The 13,078-nt window shown below is 44.7% G+C and overlaps 1 protein-coding gene across 4 annotated transcripts in view; it reads left to right on the top strand.

The window, feature by feature from the left end:
- HDLBP (high density lipoprotein binding protein) overlaps positions 1–13,078 on the top strand; it is a 71,844-nt gene that overhangs the window by 21,089 nt on the left and 37,677 nt on the right. The window contains exon 1 of one of the 4 annotated variants that reach the window (XM_057551632.1): positions 11,920–12,076. The exons of the other annotated variants lie outside the window; for them this stretch is intronic. The gene's annotated coding sequence lies outside the window, so the exon portion shown is untranslated. Of the gene's footprint in view, positions 1–11,919; positions 12,077–13,078 lie in introns of those variants that run through there. 4 annotated transcript variants of the gene reach the window in all.

Below are 13,078 nucleotides of genomic sequence, written 5' to 3'. Positions count from 1 at the left end.
CCTAAGGAGTCATCTAATCCAGAGGGTCGCCCAGTGGGGAGCACGCCACCGGGTGGGAAGTGCTCTGCCTAGGTTTCCAGGGCGCGGGTCCAGCGAGGTGTGCTCCCTCGGGGACCTTTGTCTTTGCGCTGAGATGAAAGGTGTCTGTACTCGTTCCTAGTTGTGCTGTTGGCTGCTGGCAGAGCTCGGCCTTCTGTGCTGCCCTCCAGCCACTTAGAGACAGCTCTCAGGTGCCTGCCGATTCCCAAGGGCTTTAATGGGTTAACGTAAAGCCCCGTCCTCCACAAAGAAATTCACCACCAAAAAGCTTACTTCAGACTTCTTGCTGATAACATGGTCTAATGAAACAGAAAAGAAAATCCTTGTGCCTCAGGCTTCCACTCATTTATAGTAGCTAGTGCTACGTAATAGCACCTGTTTCCCTCCACGTGGAAGTATCTTTGTTGAAAAAGTGAGGCACGTCATATCATACGGCTTCTCCCCCCCCAACTCCCCATATACACTCTTGTGAACACTTAGCATATGTCCATCCATAATTTCTGTACCTGTTAAAACACACTTTTTTTGGTAAGTGGTATATGAAATATATGCTTTTATGTGTGCTCACCTACCAACTTAACAGTAAAATTGCTGACTTTTTGAGTCAGTAAGTGCACTCCCCCCTCCTTTACCCTGGCACTGATACTTCTCAGTACCCGACTCTGTGCTCCTATTCTTTCTCCTATTCACAGAACTCTGTGTTCTCAGTGGCCTGAGTGTCCTTCTAGAGTTATTTTTGCATAGACAAACGTGTCTCTCTGACACCACGGGTTACATATTGGTATAACATAGAGCTGCCCCTTTATTGACACAGATACTGGGTATGGGGTGTAGGTGGGGACGTTTGCTCATTCACCAATCATTTGATGCAGGGCTGTGGGTACTTGAGTGTCTGCTGACTGTATCCTACATAATCTCTTCTTGCATAAACCAAGCTCATATAATATGTCATCTAGGACATTCACCATCAGATCAAGAATTTAAGACACTTAATAAAGCAGTTAGAACGCAGGATTCCTTGAGGGTTTTAAGATTTTTTTTCACCTGACATTTTTTTTAAAGCAAACTGGCTTTGTTGAGAATTTCAGTGTGGTAAACTTAGTGTTCACAGAAACATTTCTCTTCACTTTTATTTCCTTATTTTTTAAATTAATTAATTAACTTATTTTTGGCTGCGTTGGGTCTTAGTTGCTGTGCGGGCTTTTGTTGGCGTTGAGCTGGGGCTACTCTTTTTTTTTTTTTTTTTTTGATTTAAATGACAGAAATTTATTTTATCAGATTTCTGAAGGCTGGAAGTCCAAGATCAAGGTACATCAAAGATGGTTCTTAGTGAGAGCCTGCTTCCTGGTTTGCAAATGACCACCTTTTTCTGTGTCCTCATGTGACCTCTTCTCTGTGTGCATGTGGAGAGAAATCTCTGGTGTGTCTTCCTCTTCTTATATGGGTAGCAGTCCTACCAGATTAAGGTCCCACCCTTCTAACCTCATTTAATCTTTATTACATCCTTGTGGGCCCTATCACTAAATACAGTCATAGTGGGGATTAGGACTTCAACATGTAAATTTTGGAGGGACACAGTTCAGTTCATAACATTCTGTGATAGTTAAATTTTGTGTGTCAGCTTGGCTAGGCTGTTGTTTGGTCAAATGTTTGTCTAGATGTTGCTGTGGAGGTATTGATATTTTGTTGGTGTGACTAGCATCTACAACCAGTTGACTTTAAGAAGATTACCCTCGATATCATGCGTGTGCCTCATCCAGTCAGTCAAAGGCCGTAAGGGCAAAAACTGTGGTTTCCTGGAGAAGATGGAATTCTGCCTCAAGACTGTAACATGGAAATTCTGCCTGAGTTTGCAGACTGTTGGTCTGCCCTGCAAATTTTGGACATGCCTGCTTCCACAATTGCATGGGGACATTCCTTAAAAAATATATACCCATCCTTTTGGTTCAGTTTCTTTGGAGAACCTGACCCACTTTTCTCTCTTCCTTCCTTCCTTCCTTTCTTTCTTTCTTTTTATTTATTTTTTTTATTGAAGTATAGTTGATGTACAATATTATATAAGTTACAGGTATACAATTTAGTAATTCACAATTTTTAAAGGTTTTATTCCATTTATAGTTATTATAAAATAATGGTTATATTCACTTTTCTTATTTTAAAAGTAATACAGTACCTCGTGTAATGACTTCATTTAATAATTCTATGACTGAATAAACAACAAGGTCCTACTGTAGAGCACAGGGAACTATATTCAATACCCTGTGATGAACCATAATGGAAAAAAATATGAAAAAGAATATATGGGGCTACTCTTCATTGGGGTGCGTGGGCTTCTCATTGCGGTGGCCTCTCGTTGCAGAGCACAGGCTCTAGGCGAGCGGGCTTCAGTAGTTGTGGCTTGCGGGCTTCAGTAGTTGTGGCTTGCGAGCTGTAGAGCACAGGCTCAGTAGTTGTGGTGCACGGGCTTAGTTGCTCCGCGGCATGTGGGATCTTCCCGGACCAGGGGTCGAACCCGTGTCCCCTGCAACTGGCAGGCGGATTCTTAACCACTGCGCCACCAGGGAAGCCCAAAATTTGTATTTTAAATTACAGTGTGTAATCAGGTTGCTCCTCAGAAAGGTCATTCAGTTATTATTCTTCCAGCCACACCAGTATGCTCACACCGTTTCTGTCCTCATACTTTATTTTTGCCAATTTGAGAGGTGAAATGTAGAGTCTCATCTTACCTTCAAATCTGTTTTTTTTGGTACAAATTAAATGTTTCCTGCATTTCTGTGGAAGATTTTTGTATCTTTTGCCGTTTTTTTTTTGTTTGTTTTTTGTTTTTTAATGGGTTGTTAGAGTGCTTGGAAATACTGTAAACTATACTTGGCCACTTCTTTCTCAGATCTTTGAGACTATACCCTCTACCACATGCCCCTGGGTGTTTGTGGTACAGGAGATACTTTCGTGACTAAGACAAGTACCCGTTTTGTATTTTTTCCCCTACTCTAAATTTATTCATTATAAACAGGAGATTTGTAAAAAAATGACTTCAGATTTTCTTCCTTTAAGACTGTTTTGTAAAGTTTATTAATAAAAACTTACTGTCTGGTTACATTTCTTTCTGCTTTGATTTGGAAAACCGACTATAGCACTGCTGTTCAATAAGAGCTACATGTATAATTTAAAATTTTCTAGTTTCCATCTTAAAAATGTAAAAAGAAACAAGTGAAATTTAAGTTTGATAATATATTGTTTGAACTAATGCAAGATATTATCATTTCCACATGTAATCAACATAAAATCATTAATAAGATGTTTTACATTGTGTTTGTTGTACTAAGTCTTCAAAACCCATGTGTATTTTAGCCTTACAGTCTATATCAGTTCTAACCAGCCACGTCTCGAGTGTCCATAGACACACATCGCCAGGACATATTGGTCAGCATGGCTCAATAGAGTGGTTTCATTTCATTTCTGTGGAAATCCATTCACTTACTCTTTTGAACCTAACCTTTGTCCCATCTGCTTTTTAAAAAGAGTTATAAGGTGTATTTATCTGACACTTGTTCTTGATGTAGGCTCTAAATAAATATTTTTCTTTACTCATCTGTGAAAAGATATTGCTGATTATTTCAGTATTTGTAAAATTAATGTGCTAGAGTATTATGTTAAATGTATTCATTTAGTGGAACGTGGTGATGTGTTTATTTAGTGGAATTAAACACTAATATCCCCAAACAGTGGGATACCTACTATAGAGCAGATTATCTTCCTTGATCTTTTTAACAATTTACAAAGGCCTCAGAAGTTGATAGAGGTGGGAAACGTAGAAAGTCAGAGCATAAACAACCAGCCAGGGTGACCCAAGTAGTATCTGGCAAGATTCTGAACGTAGGTGTCCTGATGACAGGTGTGGTGTTAATTACACAGTCTCCTCTCACTAGAGACACCTATCACGACTTAACTAAAACTTAGTTTTTACCTATTTTCACATTATGGAGAAATACATGTCATTGAAGAAAATACTAAGTTACCCTTTCTGTCACTTCCTAAAAAGAAGTGACACTGGGGGCTTCCCTGGTGGCGCAGTGGTTGAGAATCTGCCTGCCAATGCAGGGGACACGGGTTCGAGCCCTGGTCTGGGAAGATCCCACATGCCGCGGAGCAACTAAGCCCGTGCGCCACAACTACTGAGCCTGCGCGTCTGGAGCCTGTGCTCCGCAACAAGAGAGGCCGTGATAGAGGCCCGCGCACCGCGATGAAGAGTGGCCCCCGCTTGCCACAACTAGAGAACGCCCTCGCACAGAAACGAAGACCCAACACAACCAAAAATAAATAAATAAATAAATAAATAAAACTTTTTAAAAATTTATTTATTTATTTATGGCTGTGTTGGGTCTTCGTTTCTGTGCGAGGGCGTTCTCTAGTTGTGGCAAGCGGGGACCACTCTTCATCGCGGTGCGCAGACCTCTCACGATCGCAGCCTCTCTTGTTGCGGAGCACAGGCTCCAGACGCGCAGGCTCAGTAATTGTGGCTCACGGGCCTAGTTGCTCCGTGGCATGTGGGATCCTCCCAGACCAGGGCTCGAACCCGTGTCCCCTGCATTGGCAGGCAGACTCTCAACCACTGCGCCACCAGGGAAGCCCTAAATATTTTTTTTTAAAAAAAAAGAAGTGACACTGATAGAATTAGTGGAGAAAGAACAAAGCCAGGTAAAGGAAAACATGGACCACAGCTATTTGTTTCTCTCTCATCTGAACTTGTACTACTATATTTGGGGGCAACAGAGCTGCTGAGTTGAATGTACATATGGTAATAAACACTATCTCTGAGCCAAAGAAAGGAACCTAGTTTTGAGGTGTTCAGTATTAGAATGCACTACAAGTCAACTTGGGTCAACACTACAGTTTATATTTATAGCTCCATATAAATAAGCTTAATCACAAAAGGAGTTTACTGGTATATTTCAGCTATCAAGAAGGATGAAGGCATACTCTTTGCCCATACCTGAACACCACACTCAGTGAAGGAGAGCAAACTGTGCTCGGCACCCCCGCCCCTTAGCGCCAGTCTCCCACAGGGTGGCAGGGCTGCCGAGGGAGTATCAGACCTGAACGCTCCCACTGCCCCAGCGATGCTCCCTGGCCCACTGCTCTTCCTGACCCCCATCAACGTGACCCTGCTTGGAGGGGTTCCTGTCAGGTAGGTGGGTAAAGCAAAGAGGGTAAGTAGCCTAGGTTACACACCTCAGTTTGTCCATGTTCGTCTGTTGACAGGTTGTTTACAGTTGTTGGCTGTGATGTGGTTCTTGTATACAATTCTCTCACTTGTGTGGGAGAGCTTTCTCCTGTAGTATATATATCTAGAAGTGAGGTGGTTCGCTCACAGTATTTGCATCTCAAGCCTTAATTGGCCTTGTGAGTGGTGTGAGGTAAGGACTTAGGTTTTTCTCCTGTAAATAATCAGTTTTCCCGGAGGCATTGATTGTGTAGTCCATGCACAAGGTCACCTCTAATGAAGTCTGTCTGTTATGTCCACATCTGGGCTTTCTCACCTGCTCCATTGTCCTCTGCCCTTGCTCCTGCACAAGCACACACTGCCTGAATTACTGCAGCTGAAAATCTTGGCTTGGGGAGGGCACGTCCTCCCCACCTTGTTTTCCTCAGAGTTTTCTGTGGCCCTTGATCTTCTGTATAAGAGTTGTTGTATACATATAAATTATATATTAAATATTTTGTATAGATGTATATAGAAATACTGTATAAATGAAAATTGTATAAAATTGTATAAAATCTGGTTATAAAATTATACACACATATGCATGTGCATACCTCTCTTGGGATTTAAGTTGCGTTTGCATTGAATTTCTAGTCTAATTAAGAGAATTGCAGTCTGTATGATTAAGTCTTCCTATATAGGTGAACTTGGCATTTCTCCATTTATTTTGGTCTTCTCTGTATTTTGACAAAGATTTTTACAATACTCTCCATAAATTCTACTTTCCCATTAGATTTATTTCTAATAGTCAGTTGCTGGTGTTCTGGAACATAATTGATTTTGCGTGCTGGTCTTGTTTCCAAAAAATGTACGAACTCTTTAATTAGTTCTAGTAGTGTATTTATAGATTTTCCTGGATCTTGTACTTGGACAGTTATATTGTCTGTGAATGCTGGCAGTTTTGTTTCCAATCCTCATACCTTCCTTTTTCCTGCCTTACTGCCCTGGTTAGAATCTCTAGTGTAGGTTTGAATAGAAAATGCTCAGTGCAACCTGCCTTCCTCATGATCCCAATATGAATGCTTCTAATGAGGACTCTTGGTAGGTGCCCATCATTGAGTTAGGGAATGTGTCCTTGTATTCCTGTTTTATCAGGAATGGGTAAAGTGTATCAGATTCTTCATTTGAATGTTTTTTGAGATGATCAAATCATCTTGCTCCAGTGCTAATAATGTGGTGAATTACTTTATTTTTCTGATATTGTACCATGTTGCATAACTGGATTAAACTTGACTTTATCATTATATATTACGTATTTGTTTTTACGTCTCTGAATCAGTTTGCTAGATTATTTTAGGCTTTTGCTTTTAAGTACCTAGATGAAATTCACATATTCTTTTCTCCTGCTACCCTTGTCTGGTATTAAATTTCCCTGGCTTTAAGTGAGTTGGGAAGACAGTCTCTTGGGGCTTCCTTACAAAACCATCTGGGCCTGCCTTTTTGTTGTGATTTTTATATTTGTTTTTTCAAATATTGGAGAGTGTTGGTTATTTAAACTTTCCATTTCTATCAGACTCAGTTTGGGTAACTTACTTTTCTAGAAGTTGCCTATTTCATCTAAGTTTTTGATAATACTTTTCTCAGTAGAATTCTTGTATGATGTTTCAAAGTCTCTATTTTAGTTATAGTTTTTGACCCGCTTTGAATTCTTAGTATTTCCTATTTTTACCTATTCTCTTTTTTTCATTGATCATTTTTGCCAGAGGTCTAACTAGTCCTTTTAGATTTAGCTCAGTTTGTTTTCTGTGGTATATGTCTTTTACTTCATTGATTTCTTATCTTTATTTCTGTTTTCTTTAGTTTTATTCTGTGGTTTTTCTAATTTTAGAAGAGGGTGACTAGCTAATTTTTACATTTTCCTCTTCACTAATATGGCTAAGATTATAGATTTGTTTCAAGTAACACTCTGGCTTCATTCCACAAGTTTGGATATATAACTGCTTTATTCTAAATATTTTCAGATTTCTTCTTCGACCCATGAGTTATTTAGGAGCAAGTTTTAAACTTCCAGGATTTTTAAAATTTTAACTTCTAATTAATTGTGTTATGATCACAGAATGTTTATTAATTTTTTGTCATTTGTTGGAAAAAAATTTTGGGGGGCCTTAGCTCCTGACCAATTTTTGTAAAAGTTCAATGTATACTTGAAAAGAATGTGCTTTCTAATCATTGGGCAAAGGATTGTATAAGTCCAATAAAGTAGGTTTTAATTGCATTGCTTTAATATTCTGTGCATTTTTAATCTCCGTAATCTATGTTACCAAGAGTTGAGTCAGTCTTCCCTTGTAATCTTGGCTATATCAATTTCTAGTAACCTTCAGTTTTTATTTATACATTTTGTAGCTACGTTATTAGATACCATACATACATGATCAGAGTTGATTTAATTTTTTATTCTTGACCTTCTTTGTTCTTAATAATGCTTCTTATCCTACAGTCTATTTTATCGGAAAATAATATAGATAGCCCAGCTTTAATTTGGTTAGTAGTTGTCTGGAGTACTTTTTCTTTCGCTTTACTTTCAATGTCTATGTCCTCATGGTTTGGGATTCTTAAGTAGCTTATAGCTGGATTTTGTAACTGGCTAGTTAGTGTATTAACATTAGATTATTGCCACATTTGGATTCATTTCTTCCATTGTATTTTGTGCTTTATTTGCCTTGCTTTTAAATTGCTTCTGTTTTACTTCTCTTGCTTCTTATTTTCTTTTTTTCTCTTTTATTTAATAATTAGTAATACAAAATAACATAACAAATAAGTAATAATGTATATTAAATAAGATAAAGAATTCTAGGGCTTACCTGGTGGTGCATTGGTTAAGAATCCACCTGCCAATGCAGGGGACGTGGGTTCCAGCCCGAGTCTGGGAAGATCCCACATGCCGCGGAGCAACTAAGCCCGCGTGCCACAACTACTGAAGCCTGCGTGCCTAGAGCCCATGCTCCGCAACAAGAGAAGCCACTGCAATGAGGAGCCTGTGCACCGCAAGGAAGAGTAGCTCCTGCTTGCCGCAACTGAAGAAAGCCCGCGCGCAGCAACAAAGACCCAATGCAGCCAAAAATAAATAAATAAATGTATTTTTTTAAAAAAAAGATAAAGAATTCTAAATTGACAGTTACTTCCTTCAGCGTAATTTATAGGTGTTATTTCATCGTCCTCTGGTAGGCATTGTGCTGTGACATGGTCTGCCCTCAGTCTCATGGTATTCCTTTATAGGTAACCTGTCTTTTCTCTCTAGTTGCTTTTAAGGTCTACTCTTGTCTTGGTCGTTTTTGAGGTTTCACTGTTCTGCACCAAAACGCAGGTTAAATTATCCACCTGGCCACCTGTTCTGTCTCTTTTAAGGAGGGGAGGGAAATGTAACATCTTTACATTCTAAAATTTTCTCCATTATTTTTCCAGTATTTCTTCTCTGTTCTTTTTTTTTTCCTTTCTTTTTAATATTTATTTATTTGTTTGGCTGTGCTGGGTCTTAGTTGCAGTATGCGGGATCTTTTAGTTGTGGCATGTGAACTCTTAGTTGTGGCATGCATGCGGGATCTAGTTCCCTAACCAGGGATCGAACCCAGGCCCCCTGCATTGGGAGCATGGAGTCTTAGCCACTGGACCACCAGGGAAGTCCCTCTTCTCTATTCTTTGTATTTGCCTCCTATGGACTGCCTATTAGACATGTGTTGGACTTCCTCATCCTTGTATCTGAGGTTCTTAGCCTCTCTAATTTGTTCCATCTCTTGGTTTTTTTTTAATTGTAAACTTTATGTTTTATGTTTCTAGTCGCTTTAAATTTTTTTTAATAGCCTCTGATTGTTCTGTCACCTGGAGTTCTTAAGTCTAATCGTCTTTCAGTCTTAGTTTTTGAACTTTGGACTTCAAGCTTCTCTACAGTGTTGGTAGATCTGTGGGTGTCCTTTGCAGCCTGGTGTGAGGTTCATTCCCTCCCAGGTGGGGTTGCTTTCTGTTTTGTTAATTTCTAGGTTTGGGCTAGGCCTTGGATAAATGGGGTTGTAGGAATTTGAGCCCTAAACCTTTACTGAACCTTAATTAAACTAGTGCATGGTTGCTAGTGCTCGAGAGGGGTTTCCATCTCCCAGCACTGGCCAGTGGGGAAGCGTCCTGTAGTCTCTCTATGCTAGTGGGCCAGAACCTACCTTATGTTGAGGGTTAGTTTTTGGGGGGGATCGTGGCTTTAAGTGTGTGTGGGGGGATATCTCTGTTCTAACCTTTTACCTTGAGGAGCCCCAAAGCTTCTCCCCTGTCCCCTTGAACACTGAAAACCCAAATGTCACATACTGATGTTCACCTTTCGAGGCAGCCATAAGGGGTTTGCACATTATCTTGCATGAATATTGCTGGACCCAGATACTCAGAATTTACCTCTGCAGACTGTTAGTTTCAATGTAGTAAAGCTTGCTGGGAAGGAAAGCCGGTTGTAACTACCAGCACAAAAGCATCCTGAGATGGTTTGTAGCACAAATTTAACATTTGATTTTATAATATCTTTTGTTAATTATATGTTGTTGTTGTTGTTTTACAGTTTTTTAAAAAATTTATTTATTTTTGGCTGCATTGGGTGTTTGTTGTGGTGCGCGGGCTCCTCATTGCGGTGGCTTCTCTTGTTGCGGAGCACGGGCTCTAGGCACGCGGGCTTCGGTAGTTGTAGCACGCAGCCTCAGTAGTTGCGGCTTGCGGGCTCCAGAGCACAGGCTCAGTAGGTGTGGCGCACGGGCTTAGTTGCTCCACGGCATGTGGGATCTTCCCGGACCAGGGCTCAAACCTGTGTCCCCTGCATTGGCAGGCGGATTCTTAACCACTGTGTCACCAGGGAAGCCCTAATTATATGTTTTTAACCATCTCTCTTAAGGCGTCCTGTGCACCAGGTACTCTGTGAGCTTCTCCTGTGGTGACTTCCTAGCTTCCTTGGAAGTTCCTTGACAGTGGACCTGCCTACTTTTTCTGAATCCCTCCCCTCTTCCTCCCTTCTCAGATCCCTCTGTAGTGCTGAGCCCTCAAAAACAAAAAATAACAAAACGCACTTGTTGGAGTTGCTGGTTGGTTAATCCGCATGGAAAGACTACCTCCAAACTGCAGTGGTAACATAGGAAGGGATGCTTACAGAGATTCTTCCAAGTCTAAGGAGGTGCCACCTGCCCAGGTACCATCCTGGTGACTTAAGGTACAACTTTGATGACAATGTCCTCAGCTCCATGGTTTCTTCCTCCAGTGATGTCATGAAGTGCTGTCGTATTCTGTCAGCTGTGATGGGCTTCTCCCCAGCCTTCACCTTGTACATACAGTTGCCTACTTGACATCCCCACTTGGCCATCCAGTATGAATGTCAGACGGCATATCCGAGTTTTTGCATCACACTTCCCCTTACCAGTCTAGGCTTCCTTCAGTCTCTCCATCTCAGTGAGGGCAGCCAGGAACCTCCCTGCCGTTCTTTTTTTTTTTTTAATGTTTGTTTATTTATTTTTTTCTTATTAGTTTCCCTGCCGTTCTTACTTCTGTCATTCCCCGTGTCCAGTTAATAAGAAACTTATGGTGCTCCTGTCAGAATCTGTCCACTTGGTGCATCTGCCATTGCCAACCACAATGGAAAGCCATTGTCACCTTTAGACTGAATAACTGCTGTGGCCCTGCCCCGCCCCCCTCTCCATGGTGTACATACTTTGACCGTGTTCCACTGAAAGGAATACCCTGGTCCTGCCTTCTCCCCCTCAACTACCCCCCCACCCCCCGCCCAGCTTCCCATCATCCTGAGCAACACGTGTATCATGGCCGCAGGCAAGCTGACCTGGCCCTGGGGGTCCTCTCTACCCTGACCTCGCCTTCCCAGTCCTGCCAGGGCCCTGGCTCGTGCCCTGTCCCCAGTGTGTGGTGCACTCCTGTATGTCATGTAGGATTCTACTCATGGGCGGCTTCATCAGAGGTGCAGGTCCCTCCACCAGGCCTGTCCCCTTATAAAAAAAAAAGAAACCGAGGCCGTTGTCACATATTACACAAGGACTGCAGACCTGGCTTGTCATTCTCACCCAGCAGGGTGGACGCCCCCTGAGGGCAGGGGCTCTGTTCTGCTCCTCTTGTTTGTTTAGGCTGTGAGGCTGGAGACGCAGCTGTAGGAGTGGAGTTCTTAAAAGAGGGGTCTACGGTTTTTAAGGGAATTAAACTGGTAGTCAAGGAGTAGAGTAGGGATATTTTATAGACGTGAAGGACACAAGTTGCAGAACCACAGGCGAGTGCGCCAGTGAAAATCTGTGCTCCGAACTTTGGGGGCATGGGATGTGTTTCCATGCGAGTTTATTAGGCCAGCTTGTCCAGCTATTGGAAGTTGTAGATGGTTGGGGCCAGCAGTTCATTTCCTTTGTGTTGTACCTCGAGGTGTCTTGTTTCTTTTTTGGGTGGGGAGGCGGTATTGGGGACCTCAGTGCTAGAGTTGCAGTCCCGCCCGCCTTCGCTTTATGAAGGTGGAGACTGATTTCCCAACTCCCCGACAACCCCCAGCCCCCCAGTAAAAGGCTCCCGAGCCCCCGGGGAGTTGGGTGCTGTAGGAGCAGCGGGCGGGCGGGGGCGCGGCGTTGGCCGGCCGGCGGGCGGGGCGGCCGCGGTCTGACGTGTCCGGGCAGGATTGGAGCCGCCGCCCTATATAGCCGCGGGGGCCCGGGCGCCGGCCTGGAGGGAGCCAGCCTAGAGGGAGCGAGCGAGCGAAGGTCCCGGCTTCTTCCGCTGCGAGCGGACGGACGACGGACACGGACGGACGGACGGGCGCACCGCGGGGTGAGCAGGCCGGGGCGGGTGGCGCGGGCTGGGGTGCCGGGCGGGGGGCGGCGCGGGGAAGTTGGGGCGCCGGGCTGCCGACGTGGAGCCCCGGGCGGGGGGAGGGGGCCGGGGCCGCCTTTTGCCCCAGCGCCCCCAAGCCGATACCCCCCCAAGCCAGCACAGCCCCCTCCCCCCGCGGGCGCCCCCCTGACCGGTCGGGGGTGGGGGGGGCGGCTACGTGTCACCACTGCGCATGGGCCGCGGCGCTGGCACGGGAAGAGTGAGAAACTTTCTCGAGTCCCGCGGCGCCGGTTCTGCGCTGCCCACCGCCCCGCCGAACAGCCCCCAAACCCCAGTCCGGGTCCCGCTCCCTCCGCGCGCCCGCCGCTGGGGGGGGTGGGTGGGGGAGCCGACCTGGGCCCAGGTCGGTGACGTTGGCGGCCGGGCCCTGCCCCCTCCCCCCTCCTGCTCCGGCAGGGGCGCCCCTCCCCCCAGCTCGGCCGGCCGGTGGGGGCAGGGGCGGGGGGGCCGGTGCCTGTCCCGCAGGGCATTCTAGGCGGTGGGGCCGGACGGGACGGCGGCACGGGGCCCGGGCAGGCCGGGCCTCACCTCCACTTGCTGCCGCCTGCGTGGTCGGCCAGGCCCTGCTGCCCTCCTCGGGGCTGGAGCGCAACTTGGATGTGCCCCAGGGTCCGCGGCCGAAAAATGCATTACGGAAAAGTACCGAATTTGGATGAAAGGCGGGGAGGCCCAGCGCGTTGCTGCCCCTTTAAGCCTGTCCCCGCCCGCGGGCTCGCGTGGCCTGTGGGAGGGCCTTGCTGAGGTGGCATCTGCGAAAGTTCCTCCTGCAGGATGGGTGCAGACTTCCAGAACTTGGTGAAACGCACAAATGCCCGCCTTCTACTCCCAGCCGTGTAGACCTTGTGCGGGTGGCCTTAGATTTATGCTTTGTGATCTCGCAGCCATCGGGATTTTATGTTCGTATTCTCAATTGGTTTGTGGGTCTTGAGAAGGACTTTG

The sequence above is a fragment of the Balaenoptera acutorostrata genome, chromosome 8, assembly GCF_949987535.1.
Source record: "Balaenoptera acutorostrata chromosome 8, mBalAcu1.1, whole genome shotgun sequence".
In the NCBI taxonomy this organism is placed as follows: domain Eukaryota; kingdom Metazoa; phylum Chordata; class Mammalia; order Artiodactyla; family Balaenopteridae; genus Balaenoptera; species Balaenoptera acutorostrata.
The sequence above is the reverse complement of the archived record's forward strand: the minus strand, read 5'-3'. Positions and strand labels throughout refer to the sequence as shown.